Here is a 15,606-nt window from a genome sequence, read left to right as displayed (position 1 = left end):
TTTATAACGGGACCCAACTGTGTTATGATTCTATCGGCCGAGTTTTGAAATTTTCAGTAGTATTAATCAAAGTATGCATAGTAATGGAGGATGCACAGTAACTACACAGGGTACTCGAACAGCGTTGTATTTATTATATTATTTATATACAAACTAATGAGGTCTAACTGTATTTCGTATCATTTAGTAATACTTTCATATGGCTACAAAAATTTGATACTATAAAAATGAAACGTGCGAATTTATAAGAATACCATACCATTTCATTGGAAAATGAGATCTTTTATGATATGCTTGTTACGTTGGAATTTTCTTCTTAATCGCGAATTTTACGTCGAATCTAGCGCTTGCTTCGTATAGATTTCGTATGAATAGAAAAATTTAAGAAGCCTGATGCGCTGGGAAAATTTTATTCTATCAATTATTACCAATAGAAATACGTTTTTGCTAGTGCTTTTTACGAAAAAAGACATAATTCTTATAAACATCGTATGTCTACCGTATTCCCGAAGAATCTCCATAAAATATTTTCGAATGTGAACTTGGCAAAGTTTTCGTGACTCTACGTCAATAAAGTTGTCGAAGTCTCAAAAGCCTAAATTTAATATCATTTGGTAGTACTTTCATACGAGTGACAAAATTTGTAATACTATGAAACCGAAATGGTGGGACCTGACAGAAAGAACGGTTCATTGGAAAATAGGGATATGTATAAATATCTTTGGTAGCTACTGTATGTGACGAAGAGAAAATAAAACACATATGTGACCTAATCTACGTAAGTTTAACTCGACCCTGGTCGACCAATTTATGTCCGTGATCTTTTGCAGAGCTCCGTCTATAAGAAGACATTGTGTGCAGTTTTAAGCTGATGGCTGGTGTTTCCGTGGACGTAAGCAGCGCCACGTGACCAGGGCAGGATCTCCGGCGCGGATACACCGAAAAGCTCCTGACTGGTCGACTACGCGGAGTCGCTTATCGATTTTCAAAGCGGCATTGCCCGAAACGCCGCTTTCCAGGCCTCGTCGTTTTCCTCCAATTCCGCGTGCAACGTGTGGAACCAGAGGTATGGAGAATTCTAAGTTGATCGTGCCCTTGAAATATCGCTTCGCTCACTAAGATTCTTTATTAAGAAGATTTATTCTATTTTGCTCTTCTACGCTACTAGCCACAATTATTAGGATCACCTTATACTTATTTGAGAAAATTCAAGCTTTTCTTTATCTAATGTATTTTATATTATACGCACTGTGTCTTATAACATACTAAATCAACCTAAAATTTTGGCTAGCAGCGTATATCTATTAATTTTATGTGTTTGCTAGCAAGACCAATTTTCTATAACTGGATGTTTATTTTTAATTGTGAACTATATGTTGAATCTGGAAACTAGTACTTGATTTTTATATGTTTTATAGGTTTTGTTGAAATGTTAAGATGTGAACAATTATGAATTGTTGAGAATTATTGAACTCTTTCAAAACTAAATCTTCTTTGAACTGTGCGGAACGTTTTATTTTATCAATTATTACCAGATAATAGAGACAGATTTTTCCCAGTGTTTTCACTTAGTTGATTAATAATTAGTCGAAGGATAAAGTTGTATATACCATATCGAGTGTGAAAAAGTTAATAATATGACGTTATGTGTACATCAAGCCGATGCCTTTTTAAAAAAATTCAGATTTTGTCTGTGAATCTTGCATGAAGTAAATTAGGTCATGAGAAATGACGTTAACTGATTAAAACTACCATATGAGGAAGAAAATAGTTGCAGTTTTTAGAAGTGATCGTAAATTAATTTACATATTTGATCATTTCTTCCGGATCAAGATTTTTTAATTTAACTTATTTCATAAATATTCATTGCGATTAATATTTATACGTAAAGGAATAAATTTTATTGGTTCGATAACTTTAATAAACCAAGTAGATTTCGTAGTAGAAATTCGCGTCTTTTAGTTAAATTAGATTTTACGTGATTCTGTGACGTGAAGGCCATGTCTATTCTTTGAGTTTGGAACGAATTCTATATAATTTTTTGATGTACTTAATTTTTCTTTCTTACGACCCATAACAGCAATCATAATAATACAATCATAATCACAATGAAAAATGATTCATGTAAAACCTACGGCTATCGATTCATTAATGCTTCTTGTTACAATTTTCAAGCCATATTGCGTTTTAGAAGGTTAATATTGTTAGGAATAATATTTATACAGTTGGATCAAGGATAGAGCAATGGATTGATTTGTTTATTCGTTTTGTGTTCGATCGAATGTTTCTCATCTGGCGTGTCGAACTTTGCTAGAATTCTAAGGTCTTAGTATCTTAAATCAGTATGCAGTTTACGTTGCTATACACGGAAGTCGATTGTTTGGAGGTAGCGGTGGTTTACGACGGAAGCTCGTAATTCCAATTACTAATATCCGATCGTGACGGAGAAGGTGCCGACTAAAATGCACGACTTGTGTCTTCTGACTTTATTAGAAATCGATGTTTACCCTCTCTCTCTCTCTTTCTCCCTCACTCGTATAATTAAACACGTTCATCTTATATCTTACTCTGAAAGGCTCTTTGAAAACACTTGACTAATAAATTCCAAGTCTTTATCGGCTCCAATAACTACTAAAATATAGGTTAAGAAACGTATCGCCGACTATAAAAGTCTTTGTTCTTTCACAGATTGTAAAAAGACCATTTCTATTCGAAAATAAAGTCTATATATTGATGTACAATAACGCATGTATTTATATGGTGTTCTTATTACTATGTAGGGTACTTTTCGTGTAATCTTGGATTTATTGATGTCTCAATATATAATAGAATAAAGTAAACAGTAACTTAGATACGAACTTATACCAGCCGCTTTTCCCTATATTCAATAGGAAGATGATAAATCCAACTGTAACACCCTATATATACAACGCCAACGTTAAGGATACAGGGAAAGTAACAAAGAAATATAAATTCCTTTTAGCCATTTTGTTGCTTCCTGTAGTGGTAGAAATAGATTGGTGGTTAAGTTTAACTGAAACATCCTGTATACATCGCGTCAACGTCGACCAAAAGGTACAAAAAGTCTGTAAGAACGTAACTATAATAGAAACTTGTCTTAGTTCTCTTTTTTTACCATTTATCTTATCTTCAATAGCGACATGCTAAATTGAACTGAGGCATCCTGTACATAGTACGTCAACGTCATCGAAAAAGTACAGAGGGGGTAATAGAAAAGTAAGCAAGGAAAGAAAAAAACGGAAGAATAAAAAATTACTCCATTCGGTTCGACCAACCGACTAAATACATCGAGCATAGTTGAGATGGGGCTGAAAAGGATGGGATAGACGGCGTGACACGAAAACGAATTCGTCCCTCCCATCTACGTCTCGTCAAACACCGGATTTTTCCTCTGGGCCAATATCACGGCGTTTTTGCATAGCCATAAGCGGTCGCGACGTCGAACAGCATCGATAACCCATAATCATTGGTGTCCCGTCGGCTTCGACCGGGCCCTGGTGCTCTGGCATGAATAAAACAAACATAAGTTTCGCAGCGAATTCAATATCCAGCTCCCCTATAACGTTTCGGTAGTAGGAGCAGGTAGGAAGGACCGCGATGGAACGAGCGAGCAATCAGTTGCAGCCGGGTGCATAGACATTCGAATGCATGGCGATGGAGATCGGTTCGAGTCGCGACTCTCGTTTACCCAAGTTGCACGGTTTTATGACAGGTTTGCGAAACAGAAGCATTTTTTGATCAAAATGGCAATAGTATTGTAATGTTTTGGTATTGTACGTTATTTTGGTTATTCAGGTTATGGTAGGTTAGTTAGGTTATAGTAGGTTAGTTAGGTTATGGTAGATTAGTTAGGTTATGGTTGTCTCACTTTCTAGTTATGAGAGCTTGAAATAGAGAGAATATTATGTAAGGTTTTTTAATCTAAAAACCTCAAGTAAGCTAATTAAGATAGCTTTCTACAGGATATTTCATATATTTAAATAGATTTTGGTTTAGACTTTTAATGTAGAGGTTATGAAAGCTTGAGGCAGATCGTTAATGTTGGCGAGAATGTTACGTAAGATTTTTCAGTGTAACGATAGCATAACCGTTAACTTTGTACATCGTGTTTCACGCAATTGGACAGAGTTTGACTTGAGCTTTTAATATGAAAGCTTTTAGAGCTAGATTTTTTATAAATGAAAGAAGAATATTTTTCGTTTCGTATATTTGTTCATCCGTTTGATTTTGATTTCCTCGATGGAAATTTTATGCTTTCGTTAGTCAGCAATTCTAATGTTGATATTATGACAGTCCCTTTGTGTCGTTGAGTTAAAACAACACTTTACACAAAGAAGATATATCCAAATATGTACCCAACCACTTTGAAACGCCCTGTAGGTATGTTGTATATACAGCGGTATGTGTGTATAAGCGGAAACTGAATCAACTTTCAAAATCGATGGTGTTTTGTAGAGGGAGGGATCGTCCACAAGGATACAGTGAAAAGAGGAAATATTTAAACTGGCGTGTGGAAAGGGCGGATCGTTCGATGGAATTGGGTGTATTTGGGAAAATTGATTGATCACGATGAAAATATTTCGCTGGTTTTTAATATCGGAAAGAGAAATATTAACGAAAGAGAGGGTATGTTCTGAGTTTCATATGTTCGTTTAACGAAGCAGGAAAAAGTTACGGCTGTAGTAGTCTAAAGACAAATATGACGGAGAAGTCATCATTTATATTTCATATCATTCTGCATGAATATAGAACTCCAACATTTTTCTTCTTTTAACTCTGACTTATAAGAAGATTTAAATAAATACACGTTATTTTCTTAACTATCTGACTTCATTTTTTAAAAATTACATAGTTGCACCAAAAAAATGTTAAGCATATCCGCAGAATTTTCTTTTATGGTTTCTATGTTCAAAAATAGGATTCAATAATGAAATTTGACTGAAAAGAAATTGCAAATAAAATTTAACCTTAAAACAGCGATGATACCTAATGCCGATAAAAACAGATTGGAATATTTAAGCAACAAAATTAATAATGATACTGAATCAATTTATCATTGAAGAATGAAAATCTATCTCTCATAATATTATAATAATAATGATGAAAGTATATATATATACATATATATAGAAGAAGTGAGAATAAAGGCGCGAGTAAGGTAGAAAATTTTGCTGAGGCAGCAGGTAAATTTGTCTTCTCACGAACGAATAAAAAATCATAGAAGATCAGATAAAAAGGGGTCGACTCGTAAAAATGTAAAAGTACCAAGGGTGATCCTTACCTCGTACGACAATAATGCGCGCCGTAACGAAGTAACGACAATGGATTATCGGTCGTGAAGGCAATATCCTGTCATCTGTTTCTGTAGCTCGCAGCCACGAAATGGACCTACATTTTCTCCTTCTCCGTATATCTTACGGACAATATATCACCACATATCGACAACAGCGACATCGTGTAATTAGAAGGATGTCTTTGGGAACCCGTCACGGTTTCTCGAAATAGAAATCCTTTTTTACCAACGAATCAGGGTCATCATGTTGAGACGTTCTCAAACGAAATAGATTTTATATATTAAGATGTTCGTACAATTTTGGACAAAGCTTTTTAACATAGAAGCCTACACATATATATTAAATATATTATACATCTATTAGATTATATTTATATTTATATTAGAGCATTTTTATATAATTGAATTGTTATTAAATTTGGAAAATCATAGATTACAGGTTATTAATATTAAATAAGAATCACGTAGCAATTACAAGTTTGATAATATCCTTCGAGTATACGTAAACTTGGAAACTACCCCACAATTGATAACGAGTTACTCTACATGCAAACATAAATTGAAAATGTAGGACACAATTTTTTTCTTTGAAGCCCTTGTTTTCGAGAAAATAGAGTTTGAATAGGTTTAGTCAAGAATTGCAGGCTTACTCAACTTTTCAAATTCGATTTTTTCCATAACGTGACTTGGAGCGAGAAAATGTTAATTTACGTTTTCAATATATTTTTATATGCGGAATAAATATATTAAATATGGCATGCATATGAATGAAAATTCGTCTTATTTTAACTCGTATCGCGTGTTCTCGTATGAAAGAAATAATAAATAAATGTTGGAAGGGAATGCGGGTGTTCTTAAAAAATCTATGCTTATCAATTAAAAATGATTTCCATAAAAGTAATTATACCTGACAAGACATGATAAAGTAGTAGGTAATTTTAACAAATTAGCATAAGACATAGATGTGAAGGTTACTATGTAATGCACTACTAGATTTTTCCAAGAAAAACAAATTCATCTTCTTGTGAATTGTGCAATGTTATTTATTACATGTTATACACTGCATCGCTCTATTGAGAACAAAAAATACTTTTCTCAATCTGCAGTTTAATATAAAACCATAAAAGTCAATTAAAAGGGTAATAAATCAATACATACGAAAGTTATTAAGTTATTTGAAACATTGCAAATTACATAAAATCCATGTAACATTTTTTCCTCTCTCGCACTGTTAATTGTCCATCCAAAATGCATCCATGAATGAAAAAACTATAACTAACTGAACCATAAAATAAAAGGTAGAACAATATAAATAATAATAAACAAAATAGTAGAAAATAAGAAATCAAATAAACGTACGAAGATAATCAATCGAGTAATACGATGGAACTTTGCAGAATTAGATAAATAAATCTCAAGAAAATCTCGTTGAATGCAATGGAAATTATTGTGTATCATAAATTGATCACACATAACTTAAAAACGCGATAACATTTTGCAAAACCTGATATATATGTATATTTTCAAACGAAGTACAAAAACGGCTATTCGGATCCGTTGAATCTAATTGTGCGTGGCTTTTTTAGTATATTTCCTTGTTTTTTTTTCCTTTTTTTTTTTTTTTTTTATTTCTGGTCGGTGACTGTATATATGTGAGAGGAGAAGACAGAACAAAGAGACGGGAAAAACGAGGAAATTTGTTTCGACAACGGCGATGCATTAGTGATGCAAATGAAGTTACGTCGTTGTCGGAATTTTTATGTGTTTTTCCACGCTGGCCAGAGCAAATTTTTTGGCTCGCTTTCAAACCGTGACCCGTCGTGTACATGGCGAAATCATCGACCGTAGGGTTGGTTTTATTTTTTTTCGTCCTTTCTCTATTTTCCCTGCCTGGTCGGTGTCTCGTATTCGCGATTTCAAACATTATTCGAATAACCTCGAAAAATTATGGTTGGCCGAAAGAAAATTTCAACCAGACGTTGTATACGTTTAAGTGAATTCGATTGAAATTCATTCGACGCTCCGTTTAAATTATATGTATGGAATTACATTTATCACCGGAATTTTACAGGAATTGCCCGAATGGTCTGATCGGAATTTATGAAAGGTTTTAATGAAAACTAGCGATGGGTTCAAGTACGTGTGAAGTTAGTGCGAACATCGACGAATAAAATTTATTTTGAAAAATTATCAGCCAACAAAAAGATTGACACCCGCAAGAAAATAAAAAAAAATTTGATATTTAAATATTTTATATTGTAAAAATACCAATCCCCAAATATTTAAGGTTCTAAAAAATTCCAATCTTACAGTAAATACCTTGTTACTTCTACATACATTGCCATATTGGCTTTACATTGTACCAATATAATCAAATAACTTGAACAAAAATTAAGTAATGTAACTCTAAATTGTTATAATTCCCAATGGGTCAATGATTAGTTAAGAGTTAAATATCGCGTGTTGCTGGATTGGGAAATAACGCGTTTATACAAAATCAAATATTGTACATCTCTGGTGCGTTTGCTGCCTCGTTAAATATACCTTCGCGCGCGGAACGTTATCTTTCTGAAACATTGGAATCGAATCCAATAAATCAAAAATAACATTTTTTATTCAATTCATTTATTTTAAAATAAATACGAATTAATTTCCTGATTGTAATCCGGTAAAAAATATCGACCATCGCTGCACGTGTGTTTTGATTTTGATAAAGCTTATTAATCGCGATTCTGTCATACAAATATATATTTAATGCAAATTATATTTTTTAATTGGAATATATTTCATAGAAATTATATTTTTAAATTGGAATATATTTCCTAGAAATGATATTTTTAAATTGCAATAGGTTAATTTAGTAAGAACTTCGATTACGACTAATGCGAACTCAATTCATTGGTTTCGCGCTAAGCTGGTTGTAATTCATGTATGTCTAATCCAAAGCTAATTCACGCTAATCTATACTTAACTCCCCTACCAAACCTATCCTAAATTAGGTTAACTTTGAATCCAAGCGCCATCCCGCTCAGACCAATGTAAGATATGCATAAAATATCGCATATTGAATCAGACCGATTTAAAATATACACAAAATGTCGCGTGTGGATTCTTCCCGATCTTTTTATTTTCTTTTTAATTCAAACCAAACCTAATTTACCTCCGATTTACGCTCAATCAAAACCCCACAAAAATTCTCAACTCCGAATCATTATTCTCAAACTGAAAAAAGAAGAATTCCATTATAACGGAATAAAAATCAACAAGAAACGTATTTTCACAAAGAAAAGTATTTTCCCAAAAACAAAACGCAGAGGAGAACAAAACCCATTTCGCGTGCATCTCTTTCTTTTTTACACGAGGGATCATCGGCATTTCAATTAGACACCCCGTATACAATATGGCCGACAGCAATGGATACATAACCTTGCATTCGTTGTGAGCACGGAGAAAGTAAGGGGAAACGCAATACCGGTCGCAGGCATTATGAAGTCGTCGTAACGATGTATACATCTCCTCTTCTATGTGTGCATGTATACGAACGTAGTTCGTGTCTACACGTGTAACTTGACAAAGAATGCAACCACGAAAGCGAAATGCACACGCGTATATAACGGTGGGGCGCGCAGACAAATGTCGATGGCGAGCAACAAGTGTCGAGGGGTCTTTACTTCTGACAATGAGTACAAAATCTGGCTGACTGGAATACGCGAACACAAGCGGTAAGAGAAAGGTTGAAGGGGCACGCTGAACTCGTCGCCAAAGCTTCCACATTCACAATTAGCGATCATGCAAATTCGGCTTTCTTTTCATTTACCATTTAACTTACTGTACACTAGCATGTTGTAAATGTGTTCATGTATATAATTATTCACAAAAGTATTCCAGTACTTGTGCTCACCTTTCATGAATAATAGAGAAATCAAAAAAACATTCATATGTTCAGTCAAAAAGTAATCTCGAAGTATGGTCCCGTTGAATATTGAGATTTATTAATTTAATAGATAATTGACTATTTAAATATCTTTTTGTTGATCTGTGAGAACTATACACTGGTACAGCGGTAATGAAATCATTACAATGATGCACCCCTTGCGTTGTTAATTGATCGACGCCATATCCTTCTACTCCTGAACATTTTCGCGCTACTAAGCCCGTTCTCGTAACAGACCCCGGGCTAAAGTTTGCGTTTCTCTTCACATATATAGAACTTGTTCCCAAAACTTTATGTAGAAACTAGGAAAATTCCAAAATGTTTAAAATGTTTTCTACAACCACTATATATAACTGTCTGTGTTCGAGTACGCCGTGTATCTATACCCGTTAGCGGACATTTACGCAGAGAGTTTTAATTCACAGCTTGTAACAGGTTTTAGTACGTGCGTCACGCGAAACAAGCATGAATCAGTTTACAACGATCGTAATTGATAATCAACTGAGAACGGGAGCAGTTAATGAGTAATTACGATAAGTGTCGCGCGTGGGGTGCTGTTAGTGAAACGCGGGAATTTCGGCCAGTTTCTTTCGTGCTTTGAAAGCGTTTGCCAAGAAACCTTGATCCTTATCGCGATCAGATATCACGCTCCACGCTTGGTGACTAACATGAGACCCTATGAAATTGAATTTGTTTACCTGAGTGCAACCGGTAATGGATTGATTAAGTGGTATATTCCTAGACACAGAATTATGAAATTATGGATCTACATGTGTTTACAGATATTTTAGCGTAACTGAGCTTTCGTGCTTGGTAATTTATTGAATAATGAATTTCGGGAATTATTAAATTTAGTGTATTTTATAAGAATCAGTTGCATAACGAATGTAATTTTATAAATCAAATTCGAAATTCCGAATTGAATTTTATCTTAAATTTTATCCGATCGCAAACGTTCGGTCCGGATCGTTTGATGTTCCGTAGATCAAGCCTTATTCGAGTAGAACGGTTTCATTCAGAGATCATTTCACATTTCATTTGGCGGAAGATTCCTTGGTCCTCGTAAAATTACACGGAACCTTTATTCGATAAGTTTTTCACATTTCATTTCACGCAAGATTCATCGGTCCTCGTAAACTTACTTCCGTGGAATCTACCATCCGATATTTCCGCCTTGCCCCTTCGCGTTTCATTCGTCGCACATTCTTGTTAAGTTTCATGAAACTCGCGTGAGACAAGTGTTCGATAATTATGTCGCATTTAGTATCCGATCTCCTCTTCAATCTCCCTTGAAATAATCGAACGCGATGCTGTGCTCGATCTTTTGTACGTACAAGATGTTTCAAAATAGAGATGGAGGTATGTATATAATTGTATATCGACTTTCATCGATCTCACATATTTTATTTTAATCGAGACGAAAGAACAGAATTGGTAGAATGTATAGAGCGATCCACAAAACACGATGTATAGGGCGTTCTAAAATCTCGACCCTACTATATTTTATTCTATTCCTGGTAAAGGTCCTAAAGAAAATAAATTATTAGAATTTCTTATGAATATATTGTATGATATATATAGGAGATTTCCAAATCTCGATTTTACATGTTTCATTTCAATTAATTCTTATGCGACAGCTTCCACGTATGAAGTCAGAACCGGGTTGACATCTGTTGGGTGCTTCAATGAAGCTTTGCAAAGCATTAAGCGGTTGTGGTTCCATAGTTGTAGTACGCATCTTTGTAGCTGCGCCTGTGGGTGGATTAGAAATGGTTTTAAATCCCGAATTCCCTGTATCGATCTGGATTTTCATTTGCGTTTTGATGTTTTTCTTGATTCTTTGCATGAGGAAGGGCAGCTCCGTTGTCGTCTCTCCCTGAGAGAGATGCGTCAGTGCAACAAGCATGAAGATAGCAAGAGAAAAAAGAAAGAATCGCAACATCTTTCTTGTGGTATCTTCTCGGATCTTGAAGTGGAAGTAAATTAACATGAAAGAAGAAAAAAAGTAGGATGAAAATACTACGATATTATTTCCTTAGTTTTCCTTATTTTTATTTATGGAACAACTTGTATAATAAGGAGGAGTTTAAACGTTACTTTAACTTCTCAATCAGGAATCTTCTTTCAGTATGAAATGAACAATGCTTGATTCTTTTTGATATACAAATTTAATTTATTTTCGATTCGTGATTAACCAAATTCCAAAGTTAAAAATAAAATTGAAAGTTTCAAAGTGTTTTCACAGATCACAAACTTACCTGTCTGTCCAATCTCTGTATACTGAACTTAGCTTCAAATTTTATGTTCGCCTCTTCTGAAACAGCCTGTACTGCAACATTAACAGAACGTTACATAGAATGGAAACATATCAATGAGAAACATCAACGATCGTAATTATTCATAATTATTGTTATTTAACGATTATTAGTTATCTAACTACCTATAATTATGGATTATTTCCGACAGATTAACGTGATACGTGCATTTTTACGTTCTCCGAAATTCATGTATGTGTTAGTGAAAGACGAACGAATTTATTATTCAATCCAACACAATTACTTTGGAAATTGTATCTATTTCTATATATTGTGTACATTCTATGCATCTGTTATTTTTAAATTTTTCATAAGTGTATAAAAATCTACAATCTAATAGTACTCAATGTTTCTCCATTTTTAAAAAACCAAGCAACGAGCATTAGATCGTTCGGCAAATTCGTAGCAAAATTTAAGAAGATCAATTTATAGCGAATAAACTAAACGACACGAATTTTTCAATCAACTCAATGAAAATCGTACTTTTTAAATAAAAAATTTAAGATTCAAGATCTGCACCTTATGAAATAGCCTATAGCGTGAAAAACCAGATCGACGACTAGACCACCGCTATTGATGAATTCCAGTTGGTGTACAAAACCGCGTTGCTGAACAATTATTCGACGATTTATTACCAGGAAGCGTTTTCCTCCCTAACACGTCGATGACAAACACAACAACGCTTCGCTATGACACCCGCGAGACTATAGGATCACACCTCTATAACTTTTCAGCATTGTGAATTGAAATAAAACAAAGCGTAACAACACGTAGTATAGCGTTCACGAGCGGTGTAAACCATACAAAAGCTACGATCACTCTGAGAGATTACGATTAGAGAACGATGATTAAATAACCAGTTTCCCACTCGTTGAGACGACACTAATCGGGTCAAGAGTATGTTCCGTTATCTCCTAACGTGAATTTGTACCGCGATAAATTGTTTTGCTGGATGTCTTTTTGACCTCGTTTTTTAATCGTACAGTTCTTGTCGGGCACGACTTATTTTGTTATGTAATTCTACTTTTTTGTGTCTTTCTTTTTCATATGTGTCAGCTTATTTATTTCCATGTTGGTTCACGATATTTCATTGAAAATTTAGAAAATTTAAAATGTGTACAAAATATTAAAATATACAAAATATCTAAAGTATAGCGCTCGTTGTGATATTTAGTAGGCAAAATTCTACTTAAGTTGCATTTCTTCCGTTGGCGACATGTTTTGTATTTCGTATGTTGAAAAATTGAAAATTCTTGAGCGATGTTTTTATTGTAAAACGCAGCATATTAACAACAAGTTTCCTCTCTTATGTTATTATTCTTTGTCCAACGCCATTTGGTGAATTTTTTGTGACATTTTTAGAAGATGAGTGTAAATGATGATTGGAAGAAACGCGAGGCTTCCTGGTTATAGGATTTACTGGTCCTAACTTCTGCACGTGGCTGCAGGTTTCAAGTTAGTAACATGGTGACTTGTTTTTAAGGATAAAAGTGACGAAGATTCTAGTGAATTGACAAGACATAGTGAATCGTAGCTAAAATTGCTCCTTTTGTTGTCAGCTTCTACCGATTATAAAAGAGTACTTTTGATCTATACAATTTCGTTACTAATATCGCACAGTTAAATTGTGCAAGAGGACTGTAATATTAAGCGGAAGAGATCCGTATTTAATTTTCATTCTTTAATAATAAAGAATGTACATAATAGTAATTTAATCAACATACAAAATACCTACAATTGAGGCATTCCAAGTCATGAATAATAAACCAAAATTTCATTCCAAACACCGACCATATAAAACGCATGGGACACTCGACTCATTGAACAATCAGCTTATCGTCTTTGCAAAAAATACTTACGACACTCGTGACGAAGGCTTAATCCGGAGCGTGATTGTTCCTTTTTTAGAAAGCATTCAACGGTGTCGGATCGTTTTTACGTTTAATTGGACGTGAATTGGCGTGGCCAGGGAAAGGGGAGAGCACGAGTGAGGAAAAAAAGAGCCTCGCGTGCTTTCACACGGCTCTCCTTTTCGCGAAGTTTACCGGCCGCTCTTTAAATATGTGCGGCCGACTTAAACACGCCACCGTAAAGACCGGCACGCCTCAAGAGTCCGCTCAAGTACTACTTTTCTTCTTCTAATCTGTGAGTAAGTTGTCGCCTTTGTGGCTACACGGTTATTATAATGTGCTCGCGTTTGGGAGCGACGTGTTGCCAAACACATGTACACTCTTGTCCATAAATCACCGTACGCCGATTTATTTCGTAGATTTGTAACTAAATAATTGTCAGAATGTAGGTACGACTTCCTAGATTCACTTTGTTCATTCATAAGTTACAGTAGAACTCTGTTTACGCAAGCTCCATATATTTGAAGCAGATTTTAGTCAGTGCCCGATTAAATGAACTGTTGCTTGTTTAACTCACTCATTTAAACGTGAACTGCTACTCACGTTCACGAAAAATCGTAGTGGAGCCAGTGGACACCTATCATATGAATGTCAAATGTATAAAATATTTGTCACCCAAGAAGTTCGTATAAAATTTTGGAGTTGTGAAGCCTTTCCGTGTTCTATCGAATTAAGATACGGTTTTATACTATAAAGTAACTATTATGAAATAAAGTTAGCATTTACGTTAAATATTGAAATTGCATAATGTCAAGCGTACTTAAGTTTTAACAATCACTTTGCTTAGAGACAAGTGCCCCATGACTAATGGACAGGAATATACAATTGAGGATAAAAATAAGTGTACGTAATAGAAGAATATAACTATCATTGACGATGAATTGTTTAAAAGAAACTAGCAGGAGTGTCATGTACTTAAATTTTATTTATTTTATGTATTGTATGTATTATATGAAATTAATATTTACATTTTTGTGTAAAACTTACGTATATATTTAATGAAACTTCATTGATACCAATTTCCACTACCTGACATTTAGTTTTGTCATCGACTGTATAAGTCTGGCGGGGTGCACACAGACGTGCTCCTAACAGCTTCATCTAGCGGACCGTGAAAAAGCTACAGCCCCGGTGGTTGCAGAAAAATTAAGGAACATTTATACACTTTATATTACGACGCGTGGATTCCTGCTCAAATTCGTACAGCTTGTAGGCTTAATACGTTTGCTACTAGCGTTATGTACACTCCGGTTTATAAATATAAGAAGATCTCTGGTTCCGTATAAAATGTAAAAGTTGATTCATATTATCCATGTTAGCAATAACGTTAGCAATTGCATAAACTCAATATCGAAACTTATAGAAACGATTGCTATCGTTTGTTTTTTCGCTAACAGTATGTCACGTGTATGTAGCTTCAATATATAGTTAGCTGTATGTTCACTTGGTGCAATTCGCAATAAAATTGCCAACTAAGTACTGCAGTTGTTAATCTATAATACAATATCGTCATAAAGTGAGATTTTAATCGAGGCATTGAAAGCAAAAGTGAAATAACTCAATACATAATAAACTAAATAATTCGCCGTGCAGAATAAATATGACGAATGCATTAATGGAACTAATACAATTATTCAGCAATTTCTTTTATCTCTTTAAAAACTGTGTAGAGGAATTAAAATTACACAAGCATAAATAATTGTGTTTAATTACAGCCAGATAGCTGTTCTATCGTTCTTTCGATGAATGTACATTATGATTACGTTGGCTGAAAGAAATGAGAAAGTTTTTAACAGGAAACCAGACTCGTGAACCGGTCATCCACGGCTCGGCGATTTGCTGTTAAATATTAAATGCATAAGAACACGTTTCAGAGGAAGTTTTTAATAAAAGTACATTCTACTGGGAAATTTTCCTCTGTTTTTTATTCCTCGAAGCTCGATTAAACGCGCGCGCGCGCACGACTAGCTGGATTACCTTGAAAACAACTCGGCGTGCCGTACGAATTCACGCGATTTCATGCTTAAATCACGGAACGAAATAAAGGTGGAATTTATACAACTCGGTTACGTAAAGAAAGTGCGCGGTACATTAATCATACGATATTTATATTTTACGTTTCTAAGAAATATT

The 15,606-nt window shown here is 34.5% G+C and overlaps 1 long non-coding RNA gene across 1 annotated transcript; it reads right to left on the bottom strand.

Moving 5' to 3' along the window:
* Window positions 1-10,788: 10,788 nt before the first annotated feature.
* Window positions 10,789-12,412, bottom strand: LOC126924753 (uncharacterized). Its single transcript, XR_007713643.1, has 3 exons — window positions 12,083-12,412; window positions 11,507-11,577; window positions 10,789-11,214 (listed from the first exon to the last, which is right to left on the bottom strand). It is a non-coding gene; the product is annotated as an uncharacterized LOC126924753 (long non-coding RNA).
* Window positions 12,413-15,606: the final 3,194 nt, after the last annotated feature.

The sequence above is a fragment of the Bombus affinis genome, chromosome 15 (assembly GCF_024516045.1).
Source record: "Bombus affinis isolate iyBomAffi1 chromosome 15, iyBomAffi1.2, whole genome shotgun sequence".
NCBI classification, from domain to species: domain Eukaryota; kingdom Metazoa; phylum Arthropoda; class Insecta; order Hymenoptera; family Apidae; genus Bombus; species Bombus affinis.
This window is presented reverse-complemented; position numbering and strand designations above follow the sequence as displayed.